The following is a 16,214-nucleotide window of genomic DNA, read 5'->3' as shown; positions in this document are numbered from 1 at the left end:
TCTATTCCTGTATTCATTACTGTATCTATTACTGTATCCGTTACTGTATCCGTTACTTTATCTATTACTGTATACATTACTGTATCCGTAACTGTATCCGTTACTGTATCCGTTACTGTATCTATTTCTGTATCTTTTACTGTATCTGTTACTGTATCCGTTACTGTATCATTTACTGTATCCGTTACTGTGTCCGTTACTGTATCTATTACTGTATCCGTTACTGTATCCGTTACTGTATCATTTACTGTATCCGTTACTGTGTCCGTTACTGTATCTAATACTGTATCCGTTACTGTGTCCGTTACTGTATCATTTACTGTATCCGTTACTGTATCTATTACTGTATCTATTACTGTATCCGTTACTGTGTCCGTTACTGTATCTATTACTGTATCTGTTACTGTATCCGTTACTGTATCTATTACTGTATCCGTTACTGTGTCCGTTACTGTATATATTACTGTATATGTTACTGTATCATTTACTGTATCATTTACTGTATCCGTTACTGTATCTGTTACTGTATCCGTTACTGTATCCGTTACTGTGTCCGTTACTGTATCTATTACTGTGTCCGTTACTGTATCTATTTCTGTATCTATTACTGTATCTGTTGCTGTATCTGTTACTGTATCTGTTACTGTATCTATTACTGTATCCATTACTGTATCTATTACTGTATCCGTTACTGTATCCGTTACTGTATCTATTACTGTATCCGTTACTGTATCTGTTACTGTATATGTTACTGTATCTGTTACTGTATCTATTACTGTATCTGTTACTGTATCTATTACTGTATCCATTACTGTATCTGTTACTGTATCTATTACTGTATCTATTACTGTATCTATTACTGTATCCGTTACTGTATCTGTTACTGTATATGTTACTGTATCTGTTACTGTATCTATTACTGTATCTGTTACTGTATCTATTACTGTATCCATTACTGTATCTGTTACTGTATATATTACTGTATCTATTACTGTATCCGTTACTGTATCTATTACTGTATCCATTACTGTATCTGTTACTGTATCTATTACTGTATCCATTACTGTATCTGTTACTGTATCTATTACTGTAACCGTTACTGTATATATTAATGTATCTATTACTGTATCCGTTACGGTATCTATTACTGTATCCGTTACTGTATATATTACTGTATCTGTTACTGTAAACGTTACTGTATCCGTTACTGTATCCGTTACTGTATTCGTCACTGTATCAATTACTGTATCTTTTACTGTATCTGTTACTGTATCTATTACTGTATCCGTTACTGTATCTTTTACTGTATATATTACTGTATCCATTACTGTTTATATTACTGTATCCGTTACTGTATATATTACTGTATCCATTACTCTATCCGTTACTGTATATATTACTGTATCCATTACTGTATCTATAACTGTATATATTACTGTATCTGTTACTGTATCTATTACTGTATCTGTCACTGTATCCGTTACTGTATCTATTACTGTATCCGTTACTGTATCTGTTACTGTATCCGTTACTGTATCTGTTACTGTATCCGTTACTGTATCCGTTACTGTATCTGTTACTGTATCCATTACTGTATCTATTACTGTATCCGTTACTGTATCTATTACTGTATCCGTTACTGTATCTGTTACTGTATCCGTTACTGTATCCGTTACTGTATCTGTTACTGTATCTATTACTGTATCCATTACTGTATCTATTACTGTATCTGTTACTGTATCTGTTACTGTATCTGTTACTGTATCTGTTACTGTATCCATTACTGTATCTATTACTGTATCCATTACTGTATCTATTACTGTATCCGTTACTGTATCTGTTACTGTATCTGTTACTGTATCCGTTACTGTATCTGTTACTGTATCCGTTACCGTATTGTTACTGTATCTGTTACTGTATCCGTTACTGTATCCGTTACCGTATCTGTTACTGTATATGTTACTGTATCCGTTACTGTATCTGTTACTGTATCTTTTACTGTATCTGCTACTGTATCCGTTACTGTATCTGTTACTGTATCTGTTACTGTATCCGTTACTGTATCTATTACTGTATCTGTTACTGTATATATTACTGTATCCGTTACTGTATCTATTACTGTATCTGTTACTGTATCTATTACTGTATCCGTTACTGTATCTATTACTGTATATATTACTGTATCTGTTACTGTATCTATTACTGTATCTATTACTGTATCCATTACTGTATCTATTACTCTATCTGTTACTGTATCCATTACTGTATCTATAACTGTATATATTACTGTATCTGTTACTGTATCTATTACTGTATCTGTCACTGTATCCGTTACTGTATCCGTTACTGTATATATTGCTGTATCCGTTACTGTATCTGTTACTGTATCCGTTACTGTGTCTGTTACTGTATCCGTTACTGTATCCATTACTGTATCTGTTACTGTATCCATTACTGTATCTATTACTGTATCCGTTACTGTATCTATTACTGTATCCATTACTGTATCTGTTACTGTATCCGTTACTGTATCCATTACTGTATCTGTTACTGTATCCATTACTGTATCTATTACTATATCTGTTACTGTATCTATTACTGTATCCGTTACTGTATCTGTTACTGTATGCATTATTGTATATGTTACTGTATCTATTACTGTATCTATTACTGTATCCGTTACTGTATCTGTTACTGTATCTGTTACTGTATCTAAATGTATTACTGTATCTGTTACTGTATCCGTTACTGTATCTGTTACTGTATCCGTTACTGTATCTGTTACTGTATCTGTTACTGTATCTATTACTGTATCCGTTACTGTATCCGTTACTGTATCTATTACTGTATCCGTTACTGTATCTGTTACTGTATGCATTATTGTATATGTTACTGTATCTGTTACTGTATCTATTACTGTATCCGTTACTGTATCTGTTACTGTATCTAAATGTATTACTGTATCTGTTACTGTATCCGTTACTGTATCTGTTACTGTATCCGTTACTGTATCTATTACTGTATCTGTTACTGTATCCATTACTGTATCCGTTACTGTATCCGTTACTGTATCCTTTACTGCATCTATTACTGTATCCGTTACTGTATCTAAATGTATTACTGTATCTATTACTGTATATGTTACTGTATCTATTACTGTATCCGTTACTGTATATATTACTGTATCTGTTACTGTATCTAAATGTATTACTGTATCTATTACTGTATCTATTACTGTATATGTTACTGTATCTATTACTGTATCCGTTACTGTATATATTACTGTATTCGTTGTTTTAATTATTACTGTATTAGTTACTGTATCCCATTACTGTATCCTTTACTAAACTTTTATTTAAATGTTCGACAGTATAACATTTTGTGTCTTTAGAACAATGTCGGAAGTTCAGAACATGTCGGTTCGTGGAAATCAATAAATAAGGTAATAAATAAGTAAATAGATAAAAACAATAAAAAAGAAAGCGGTTTCCTTCCACAGTAGAACTCCCCCGCGGACTTCCATCCGAGCTACAGTTACCTCCCGTAGTCCACTTTTTTAGAAGAAAAAACCCAATGATGTTTGAGTTTCTTAAGCGACCACGTAATACAATAACACTATTTTAAGAGATGATTGACCTTAAAACATATTTTCTTTACCAAACTTGGAAAAAGGATTAGGCACAAGTTATTACAACTTATGAAGCACTCTCCATACAACAAATGACACCATTTATATCACTGGGAATTTATTGTTACGGTTATAAATTCTACATATAAATACAACGAAATATTTCAAAGTCACGCTGATAATTAAACACGATAAGACCTTCCGCTGGATCTGATAAAGTTGATATTATTTTGAAATTTTTGAATACATCACACTTTGTATTCACGATTTGTATTAAAATCCAGATGTTCATTGCCAAACAATGTAACAGCCCCAATGGTATATGACCAAACATTTGTATAAGACTGACATTCAAAGCAGAAGTGATATAATAAAAAAATCATGTAGTCATTTTCACAATGGTAAGACTGCGTCCCTAGGTTTTCTGTCACCACGTAATTAATTAATGTATAATGTCTATGATATTTAAAGAGACGTGGACTTAATGTTATAATCTAGGGTATTACACTGATTTAATTCAGAAGGAGAAAAAGATAAGTAGGAATTCTGTAGTAATTATTTCTGAGAGCATGTCGGCTATCTGTAGTGAGAAGTAGAATTGTTTGGTAGATTGCTATTTTGACTGTTTGGCTGTACTCGTATGGATATCGTTATCGGGTTGTTTTTTTTAAAATATAAAACGTAAAAAAAGAAGAAGAAAATATTAGCTTTTTTTTCCAAATGTTGTTACTTGGTAACTTGTTGGTTATTTGGGTTACAATGTAAACTTTATTTATTTTACAACATTTGGTAAACAAGAGATATTAATCACGCTTGTTGGCCCGGATTGAAGTGTGCGAGTGGTCTCACTGTGGGAGAAAACTGAGGAACCCGGGGGTCGGGCAGGTGACCAAAGACCTTTTCCCGTCCGATCGGGGAATCGAGCCCCGGCCGTCGAGGGGAAATGCAAGAGTGTTACCACTGTTCCATCCGACCACCGTTGTAACAATGAATTACCTCCCTTAGGCCACTAATGTTGATTTTTAGCGCACCACAGGGATATTTCATAATTGCAACATACAAATGTAGCTATATCGTAATTACGACTTAGTATTTCGTCATCATGACATAGCTATCTCGTTATTACAACAGAATTATCTCATAATTACGACATAGCTATCTCCTAAGTACGACTTTGTATTTCGTAATTACAACATAGCTATATCGTAATTACGACTTAGTATTTCGTCATCATGACATAGCTATCTCGTTATTACAACAGAATTATCTCATAATTACGACATAGCTATCTCCTAAGTACGACTTTGTATTTCGTAATTACAACATAGCTATATCATAATTACGACTTAGTATTTCGTCATCATGACATAGCTATCTCGTTATTACAACAGAATTATCTCATAATTACGACATAGCTATCTCCTAACTACGACTTAGTATTTCGTCATCATGACATAGCTATCTCGTTATTACAACAGAATAATCTCCTAATTACGACAAAGCTATATCCTAATTACGACAAAGCTATCTCCTAATTACGTCTTTGTATTTCGTAATAGCTATATATAGTTAATGCTCTGTACAAGAAGGGCGTAAGGAATGTACTTGTTGTACCCATTGCATGATCGTAAAAGGCGACTTAATTTGGAAATATTATCTTTTCTTTTAATTCTAAATAACTTCATCCTTTCTCATGCCTTCCTCGACGCTGCCTTACTTCTGGCCTTTAGCTGAGCATTTGCCCCTGTGATTCACAAAGAGAGAGAAAAAACATACCGTAGCCCCCAAGACACACACTTTCAAAGTACGCACGCATCTCACATACAGGGTGGCCGTCCTGAAATTGTATCTGATGTCTATCTCCATACATATTGATACATACATTAATATATACACCTTTAGCTTTCACATGTTCGTATCGTTTTCGTATCAACTTCTATATAACCCTTAGGAATATCTATATACGGTAAAAGAACGAGCATGCCAGATTGACGTTTTTGAGAATAATGTAAATCCAATGAAAATCTACCTGTATCTCAAATTGATATGATTTTTTCTGTGGATTTTTCATTGAAAATAAACTACATGTACACGTCACACGATCGGCGGGAATACGTAATAATATACAGCGAAACCTCTACAATCCGGACAATGGGACGTTTTGGTCGTTCGGTTGTTGATTTCCTCTTGAATATAGCGATCCATCAAATACACACCACCCACTTTTCATAACGACCCGATGACTGATGGTAGATATCAAAATTAGTAATACCACCTATTCAGATTTGTAGTAGATAGTATCGCCTTTTCGAATCGATGATATCCGTAACATCTCGGCCAAGTTCGACAAGACTCGGAATGGATAACCGAATTTAGGCGGATATGACCGAAACGTACCGATTAACGTGAAGCAGTTTCCAATTTCTACACTGAATTAAATTTAATGATAAACTCTAATCAGTTCAAGGGAAAAGGCTAAAAAAACGCAGTCTAAATACGTTATTTTGTTACATACGCTCGTATTGTAAAGGAATCATCACTATATATGAATACTTTCTTTAGGCGTGAAATTTCAACTCGCGCAATTAATCAACTTATAAAAAGTAAAATTGACACAGTCAAATTCATTTCCAGTTAGTGCTCCATAATCACAAATTCGTGCTGCTGGTATTCCTACATCATAGATGTAACTAATGATATCATTAACAGAGCTAGGTGATATCAACTGTAAAAAGTGTGATATTGTTCGTTGTTTGCTTGTCAGCGGTTTTTTTTTTTGTTTTTTTTTTTATTTTTCTTCATCGTCTACTCGTTTTGTCTGTGTCTTGCGTTCTTCTACCGGTTTCCTGATAGATAAACCCGTCAACATTTATTAGAATAAATTAATTTGCCATAAATGTACATTCTGGATATATCACCTATGGAATTTGTGATAGTGTGAATTTTGAGTACAATGTAAGCTTATTTTACAATAATTCTGAAACAAGTAACATGTATATCAATTTATATTAAGCGCGCGAGGAGTCTCCATGTAAGAGTACGCCGGAGTACCCGTACACATGGTCGTGCATCTGATCCCATACCTTCACGTCGACCGGGAAATCGAACTCCAGACCCCTGGGTGAATCTTTGAGTTTCTGATATATATCTACTGAATACATATGCATATGAACGTGTAATTAGTAACATCCCCTATCGAAGAGGAGATTAGGGATATTTAAAAAAAAAAAAAAAAAAAAATGCCTTGAGAATTAACGATAAGCAATAGACGCACCGTGAGGGACGTTGTTTAAGAATAATATCACAAATGTATAATTTAAATAGTCTTTATTATATCTGATATGAGATTTTTTAGCCAGATAAAAAAAAATACTGTCTATATTGTCTTGTCGGTGCTCACTGTTCACCATTTTTACCAGTTGTTTAGCTTTTGAAATCGGCCTTTTAAAAGAGGTTCAGCGCATAGGCATGTCTCGACTTAACAATAAGGACCTTTTCAAAATCAAAAAATAAATGTACATTGAAAAACAACAGAGGTTTTAAATATAAATCTTAAATCTATGACATATAAATATTCTTATTTTCAAAAAAAAAAAATTGTTATTTGCAATGGACATTTTAAGTATATGACCATAAATTTGCATAATCCGACTACATGTACTTGCACATCATAGAGGCATCGGAGAACCAACTTTTACAATGTCTAATTTAATTCTATGTACCACAAGACAGCTATAATTCTATTCCCAAAAAGTGGTCCTCCGATGTGCTGCTATCGAACAATTGAAAAACGCAGTTGATTGAATATTTTGAGTTTAGTATAAACTCGACAGAATGTCAGTGTTAATATAAACTTCATTCTCCAACAAGTCTAGTATATACGGTAGAGCCATCACTTAGCAGCGATGGCTCGGAGTTCGAGTCACCAAGACAGGAGGAGGAGGAGGAGGAGGAGGAGGAGGCCCATACTTTCTCACCTTGATTGGCAGCTGATACGGAGACCTGAAATTGTCTCCTCGTGGTTACAGATTTTTAACGATCTCATTTTTGTCCATTTTCTAGATAATTGAGACCTCACGTTGTATTTCCTTTATTTGACAAGTAATTTACTTTACACCTTGATAAAACTGTTCACGGTGTCATTCCTTTTCCAGCCAGGCGAATCGGTTAGCCATGTACCTACCAAACCGGTGGACAAAGAACGCCTCACGTGGCAAGATATTAATACATATAAGAACGTCTTAGTAATCAAAAAAGTTGCTTTTCGATCATGAAATAAATAAAATACGATGAAAGAAAAATGACATTGTAGATCGAGAGAAAGTTTGAACATTTCGTTTGATGCAAAACATATTGATATTGAGCTTCAGTCTAGGTGTGACCTTTTCTTAATGATCCGTAACGACGGGAAGGGACATCAAAAGACAGGTGATCAGAGGTGATTCTAATAAAGTTGTCAACACGGAGAGCCCTGAATCAGGAATGAAGATGCAAAATTTCTGATAAGATCGGACAAATCATCTCATGGTATGTTTTTACTCCCCCAGCTGCGGGAATATTATCATAATTTATGGCGTGGTATTTGGACAGTTGTTATAAAGAGTTTTATTCGAATTTAGATTTCCCGGTGATAATATCCAATTTTATATAAACATTTGGGTTTGTTCGCATAATATTAACATGTTAGATATTCAAATCTATAATTTATAGGAATATATTATTAAAACATGTGGACCGAATTTTAATTTCAAATGAAACACGTTGTTATACAAATGAATAGAATACAACACAATGCATTAGTTTAAATAAACCTGTCTGCCCACCCGTCATAGCTTTGTACAATATTAAAGAAATGCTATGCATTTTTTTCATTACATTTAAATATTCATATTGCACTTTTTGGGTAAAAAAAGAATGCAATATGATGTCTTCATATATTTTGTCCGTTCCTGTTGAATGAGAGCCGTTGAAACGCGAGGTAAATATTAAATGGGACAAGACACAGTAAATTTCAACAAGATGGTGAAAGTGACGTCACAATAAATCCACATACTTTTGTATCTAACAATATATGGTGGATTTGGAAAATGAAAAACGGATCGGTATATGCTGTCGTGGTTGTGTCCTTGGAAAAGACACTTGCCCGGTAATTGTTCTTTTCGTGGCATGCGACGGACCTCCGTATGTTGCTTATTAAGGTAACCACCAGCTACTACCCCGCCTTTAATTGACCCTGTCTGTTCACGGGGCGATAACCCCAACAAACAAATGATCTCGTTCTCCAACTTATATACCCTTTTTCATAACATTGCTTGCCTTTGTCCTTAAATGTATGTACAAATTATATTATGTTATCCAATAAGCTGTAAAACTTAAGGAATAAATTTGAATTGAATTGAATTGACTAGAAACACTAATGAAATGGAATCTTTTTTGATAGGCCTCATTTGACCGGCAATTCGTTCGAACATATCAATTGACATAGAAAAAGTAAGAAAGCCTACTGGTCGAATGGCTGTCAGTCACATTTTACACAATCCATGTAATGAGTACGTGAAGGTCAAGTTATCGAGTACAAAGCATTTTTATGTGATCGCAACATTCAAGCATTATGACGAGAGTGTCGTTGGACGACGAGCCAAGATATTTCATTCGTACATCTCCGGATTTTTCCGACAAGCTGTGTGTTTTCCTAACTAAACCGATGAGACTCGAAGATATCAGATATCTTTGTTTATTTCTTCACGCTAATAATCGTGTTTTCGTAGTGACAGGACATAATAGCGAAAATACTACTTTACAATGTACTTATCCGAGTCGAGACAAAATGCAAGGGATGTAAACAGTTAAATTTTAAAGTCATTACAAAAAATTGTTGATTTTTAGAGAAACTAAGTAGATTGTTACAGACATTTTTTTATCAAGCAGTGCTCCTTTATTCTTTAATGTTTTTTAATAATTATCACAAATATGTATTGTGTAAAATATTGTAAAATTGTATAACTGCACGCCATGTATCACTGTTATTGTGTATATATGACCTCTTGTTACACACGTTAGTGGGTCAGAGTACTATCAATAAAACCATGCGAAATAGGAAAATAGGAAATCTTGTGAAAAGACCATATGTGAAATAAAGGTAATGAAAAGCCACTGTTAAGAACCAGCACATTTCACCTACTAGTGTCGTTATAAGTCTCTCATTTCTCGGGACGAAATAACGATTATCTTCGTTCTCTTCGGGATGCGTGTAGCTACCTTTGTCGTTTTCAATCCCCTCCCTCCTCTAGTAATATTTTGTTGTTCACTTTGATAAGTACATATAATAAATTACCGGAAGTAAGCGACAAGTTAAAATACGAAACGCAGGTGAGGGGAACCCTCGGGGCTTATACAATAAGATCTGCCCATATGTATCGAATTTAAGTCCGTGCCTTGTACAAAATGGGTCGATGAGAATGAAAGAAATCATTGCGTTTTCCAGTCTTATCGGAAGATTGTCATTTACAAAAAGGTATATGGCTATAATACATTTCCGTCAGTGTTTGTCCATATACAGGTATGTATACAGGGTCATCCTAAAGTTCAGTCTTCAAAAGCAATCTGGAACAGTTTCCTTGGTAACCAAAACTATCTGGTAAGTGATACTTTTCTTTTTTGAATCGCTTGAACGATGACATGTCAAAAGTACAGAAAGAAAGAAGCATGTAATCGAGTTTATGTATATTTCTGTTTAATCTATTGACTTTTTTTGTGACTACCAGATCTGGAGGTTTCGGCATGGCGCTACAAGACCCGTGTATTAAATCCCCATAACCGGAATTACAAATAGTCTGGATGACGTATCCCCCTTTAAAATGATTTTAATGCTACCTTATATGTTTTACTAATTATTTGTAACAGAGTTGTTTCCCTTTCAGATAAATACTTTTCATAATGTTCCTGTGATACATTGTATGCGTAGCAGTAATTTGCGAGAAGTATTCTATATCCTTGAAGATAAGCATGGTAATTCAATTGCCACTACCCCTGTTTATAGAAGACGCTAATTGCTCCGGAGCACCTCGTCCTATTCCCCTTGTATATGCCATTGTTTGAATATTTTCATTTAGATTTTGTTTACACGGCACTAATGCCTTGCCATTTAATAATCGTATGCTTCGTAATGTCGGTACAAGACATCTTAAATTCATTATTTTATATTTTCTTATTTGGCAAATGTCTCTTTAACAAAATTTAGACATTTGTTTTCCTAAAAATGTTAGCGAAATCCCAATATATTAATCACAGTGGAACTCTTCCATAAAGGAGGCGAATATTACAGTAAAGTAGCCTACTCCCGATGTATCCTTTTAACAAAATTTAGATGCTTTTCTGAAAACTTCGGCGAAAATCGCACGTCACAACATCGGCCAAGCTGAGACCTACAATTCTAGAATATAGTGCTGTATCATTCATATACGATGTATATACACAGGTTTTGACAGCTTATCTTGATATTATTTATATGGAGTAGTTTTTTTTTCCCACCGAAATCACGATCAGGTAATTTCACATAAAATGAAAACTAACTCTCCAAATCAAATGTACAATTACACTGGCGTGACATTTTCATTTGCGATAATGTCAACAAACAAATTGATATTCTCACAAACCAAAATTCACTTAAAATTCAGCAACACGCACAGAAAAAATAAATTTTACGCTTCAGGCTTGAATTATTATTTAGATATTTTGAGATTTAAATTACCCCTCAACAAAGCGTGATATGGTTATTTGGTTATATTAGTAGCGACTCACTCTTAGCGATTTCATATCTCTATTTCATAGTTTAGATAATTCTAATGCGAATGTTAATATTTGAAACATTTCAATTCCTCTGTCCCCTACAGCCGGTCCGGCAGATTTTGACATTTTTTATATCAATTTTTGATAAAATCTGTTCAAAATCACTTTCTGATCCACAGCAGTTTTTAAATAGAAATGCTTTATTTTTCTCTTCGATTGCACTTTGTCAAAAACGCATATGCTCGTAACTATGGCGAATTTACATTTCAATGACTTGGGGAGAGTCTGGCTGGAGATTTTGGTAATGATTAGGGAAGTTCGCGAAATTAAATTTCTACCTACCCCCGGGCTAGCCGAGAGAAGCCTGCTTGGCTCATTAAGCCTTGGCGTCCATTTGCAAACAAATTTTATTCTACATTAAGCAAGGGATCGAGTACAGTAGGAATTTTCACTGAACAGACTTGCGGCCACAATCTTATTATTAACTTTCATTAAGTTCATTCAGAAATTATCCATCTATCAAATGGTTCATTTCCCTCTTCTCGTCTCTCCGTCCACTTGTGCCTTATGTCTGGATAAAGTTTCGATGGACTTTTCATTTATTTAGCAAGTCCTTACACGACGACTGCGGTGAACCATGATATCGACTAATATAATTATTATATGTCTTCGATCGGCTGTCTTTTACCGCCTACAGAAATAATTAATCACAATATTCTACAATCTGATCTACTTTTTTACTTTACAACATGTTCTATAGTGTATTTAATAGGAAATTTTCAGTACGGCCTTCTGGTTTGAAGCTGAGTTTGATGATAAATTTGAACAAGATCTACGTTTGAATACATCGCCAAATAAGTCTCTTAAAAATGAGATATAATTCAAATCCGAATTTTCTTAATTTATTCTTTTCAATCTGAAACTGACCGAATTGATTTTAATTAACCATGTTCTTGTGTTACTTGTAGGAAACCTATTGTGCGATGTTATATACATGTAGATGTATATAGTTGTTTGTTTAGTGGTTCCTGATGTGAGAAAGGCATGTGTTTTGTTAAATGTACAATGATAATAGCGTATTACAACATATCGCTATATTTCAAGAGTAACTTGAATAAGGATGTTTTGGGATGACTGATTTAATAAGTTGATATTGTCTATATGGCAGATCATGGACGAAAGCCTCGCTCCGTGTTCTTATTAAACATATCGAAATTAAGAAACAGCATCACTTATTGTTCAGAGAAGTAAATGTACGGTAATGCGTGCTCAATCGGGAAAAGGGTGATAGGAAGTTCAGCCTAAAAATTACATTCTGCATAGTGTATTTTGAAATAGTTTTATTCATTTTGAAGAAATATACGTATTTAAAAATTTACATGTACCATTCGCAAAAAAAAGTCAAAAGCAAAATAAACAAAAATGTGGGAAAACAGGATAGATATTTGAGGTCTAATCACTGCTGGTTATATGCTTATTATGTCATAATAATAATCCACAACCGGATACCCTGACAACACAGCAGTGCTCTCTCCCTAAGTTACAAATGCAAATTACATTTGACTACTTTTAAATTTCTACAGCTGCCCTCTTCATGTGATTTCGTGACCATTGCAATGTATCATATTGTGTTTCTGGATTAACTATCCAATGACGTTTCAGCATATTGTTTTTTTCTGAATTAGTATTATCCAATGACGTTTCAGCATATTGTTTTTTTCTGAATTAGTATTATCCAATGACGTTTCAGTAAATTGTGTTTTCTGATTTACTGTGCTTCAATGACTTTGCAGTGTGTTGTGACTGGTATAACACATAAAGTGTAACAATGTCACGGGAAAGGAAAATCAAAGCTCTCATTAGTGAGGGCAGCACATACATTTTTTATTTGAAATACTTTTCATTTATCTTGTCGTTGAAAACAATAGTTTTTGGTTCAGAAACATTAGTATTAAACCTATTCTCACCTTGACCTATAAATGATGATTACTCCGTTATGTCATAGAGGGCGCCTGTGTTCACCTCACTTGTCAATTAAATTTTGTTTCATGGGCTAGAACATGATAAACAAACTAACAAACAGAAAATGATAAAACGAAAAGATTAATAAAAAAAAATAAAGAGATAATAATATCGCCTCTGTGGCCATAGTTTCCACGATAAAACAAACCTAGCCCTACTAGAAGTGACAGAGAAGGCCGAGGATTACCGGATGGCTCGGGGTAGCTGTGCAAAATCAGCAGAGCTGAAAAGGATTCTAATGTGCAAATCTTTCATTAAACATCGAAATATTGAAGGTGACAATGTGATAAAGGGCCTACACCCAGAACAGATATCGCAATTATGGCGCCTTCACGCCCTCACGACCTGTCATAATCCGCCTTCTCTTGTTTTGTCAAGACAAGTAATTCAATTTCTCAACGAATGGCGACCTAACAGTGTATATAATTATGGGATCGCAGAGAAAAGCGAAACGAAATCAGCCCTATTTCATTTCGCTAATGAAGATAAAGAAAACATTAGACAATTACTAATGTGATAGTGTAATTCGATAAAAGGTATTAGAATTAACTTTGACAGTGGAACTGCAGCGACCGGAAGTTGTGAGAAATACAAAACTGATCAAATTTAGAACAGGAGTAATCATTAATTCAACCGTAGAACGGGAGAATTCACAAGTTTCTTTGCCACCTTTTTACTTCCTGTTAAAGTGCAATTAGATTTATTTCTTTGGCTATTCTCAGTATCTGTTCATATTTTAATGAGTTGGACTTCTTGGTATGGATAAGTAATGAACGAGATTCTGGAATCTGTTCATGGAGTCTTTACTGTTTCCCGGCGGAGAGACCAGAAACAGGCGCATGAACAGATCCCAGAATCTAGTTCATCACTTACCCATAAATAGAATATCAACTCATTAAATACGAGCAGATTCTAGAATCTAGTTCATTACTTATCCATAAATAGAATATCAACTCATTAAATACGAGCAGATTCTGGAATCTAGTTCATTACTTACCCATAAATAGAAGGTCAACTCAATAAATATGAACAGATTCCAGAATTTGTTCACTACTTACTAATACAATAGAAGGTCAACTAATTAAATATGATCAGATTCCATAATCTAGTTCATTACTTACCCAAGGGAAGATTTTAGCTCTGATTTTTTAATTTTATAAGTCACTGGCATACGATTTCAAAGGTGGGATCAATGCCTATGATTTAACATTAGGTCTGGCCCCCACTTCCAACGATTTCTTTTATTTTTTTCCACCATATTCAGATACATGAAAATAAACCATAATTGCATCAATGAATAATCATTATATCAACCGATAGGTCGTAGTGGACCTCCTTGCATAATACCAAGTTGAGTGAAGGGGGTACCCTATATAACAAAATGATTAATACTTTTCACAGGCTAATGTAAATTTGAAAATCAAGTATTACAGTTAACAGTGTATAAATTAACTGTTAATTTGATATCAAATATGTCATACTTACATACATAAGGTAGACAAAGTGATAAAATTAATTAGAAAACATGCAAAATGTTCACATTTAAAATGTATCCGATATTGTCACCTTGAATTAGTATAGCCGTAACCTCAGTTTATATTTTATAACATATTTGGTATCAAAATAACAGTTAATTTATACACTGTAAACGGTTATGATTGATTTTCACATTTATATTAGTCTGTGAAAATTATTAACCATTTTGTTATGGTACCACCTTCACTTAAACTGGTGTTATACAAGGAGGTCCACTACGACTATCAGAAGTAATAATGGCTAATCATTTTATGTGGTCATGGTTCATTTTCATACCTCTAAAAATTGTGAAAAACGAAAGAAATTTAAGTCGGGGCAAAATATTGACCCCACCTTTGTAATTACATAAAGTACCAAACTTTACGAGAATGACAAAACGTTTACAAATTCTTTGATTTCAACATATTTCCAATAAAAGATTAACACAAGCTATAACAACTTATCGACGCCTTCTCCCGATATGCATAAAATTACATATGGTTTACAAGTGACACAATGAAAGCATACATGTTTCTATAATAATACAGTATGTGTACTATGATAATCTGTTACTGGATTTAATAAACGTTTGTACATATCTAAAGACATTTAAATTCATGTCCACGCTAAGATGCGAGTTTCAAAACACAATTGTTTCCAATTTGAAATCGACATTTAAAAAGTGAAAAAGTTTAGATAATGATATCATGTTCATTTATTAAAAACCGAAACTGTATAAAGTAGTCAAAAACGTTTTCACTAGTGTTACTATAAGTTGATGACGAATTACTGACAAGGTTTGCCCTAAATCGATCCATTGACGAGGATATGAATTAATTTGAATGCACCGCATCATTTATATCATTCCAATTGTGAAGAGTAGAAAAGCAGATCTGGTAAGAGAGAGAGTTTACATTGAGGAATCCAGTAGTTATTATTGTTTTACAGAGCTTAGTGACTATGTGGTTAAGGAAGTCGGGATTTTTTTTTATTTAAACATATTTTATTGTATCATAAATACACAAAGGGATCGGGCACACGTTTTCCAACTTATATAAAGCCCTTTCCCAAAAACAGTATACAACACAAATATTTACACAAGATGACATTAGAATTTTAATAAAGTGATTTTATTTTTTGAAATGTGAGTTTAAGAAGAGTAGAGATGGGTGATAATTAGTGGGAAATGGAGGGAGAGAATGTAGAAGTCTCCTTCATTTACAATTTATTTTACAATTATTTAAGAATAATTAGGAAAGTT

The sequence above is a fragment of the Pecten maximus genome, chromosome 9 (genome assembly GCF_902652985.1).
Source record: "Pecten maximus chromosome 9, xPecMax1.1, whole genome shotgun sequence".
Lineage (NCBI taxonomy): Eukaryota > Metazoa > Mollusca > Bivalvia > Pectinida > Pectinidae > Pecten > Pecten maximus.
Note: the sequence above shows the minus strand (reverse complement) of the source record.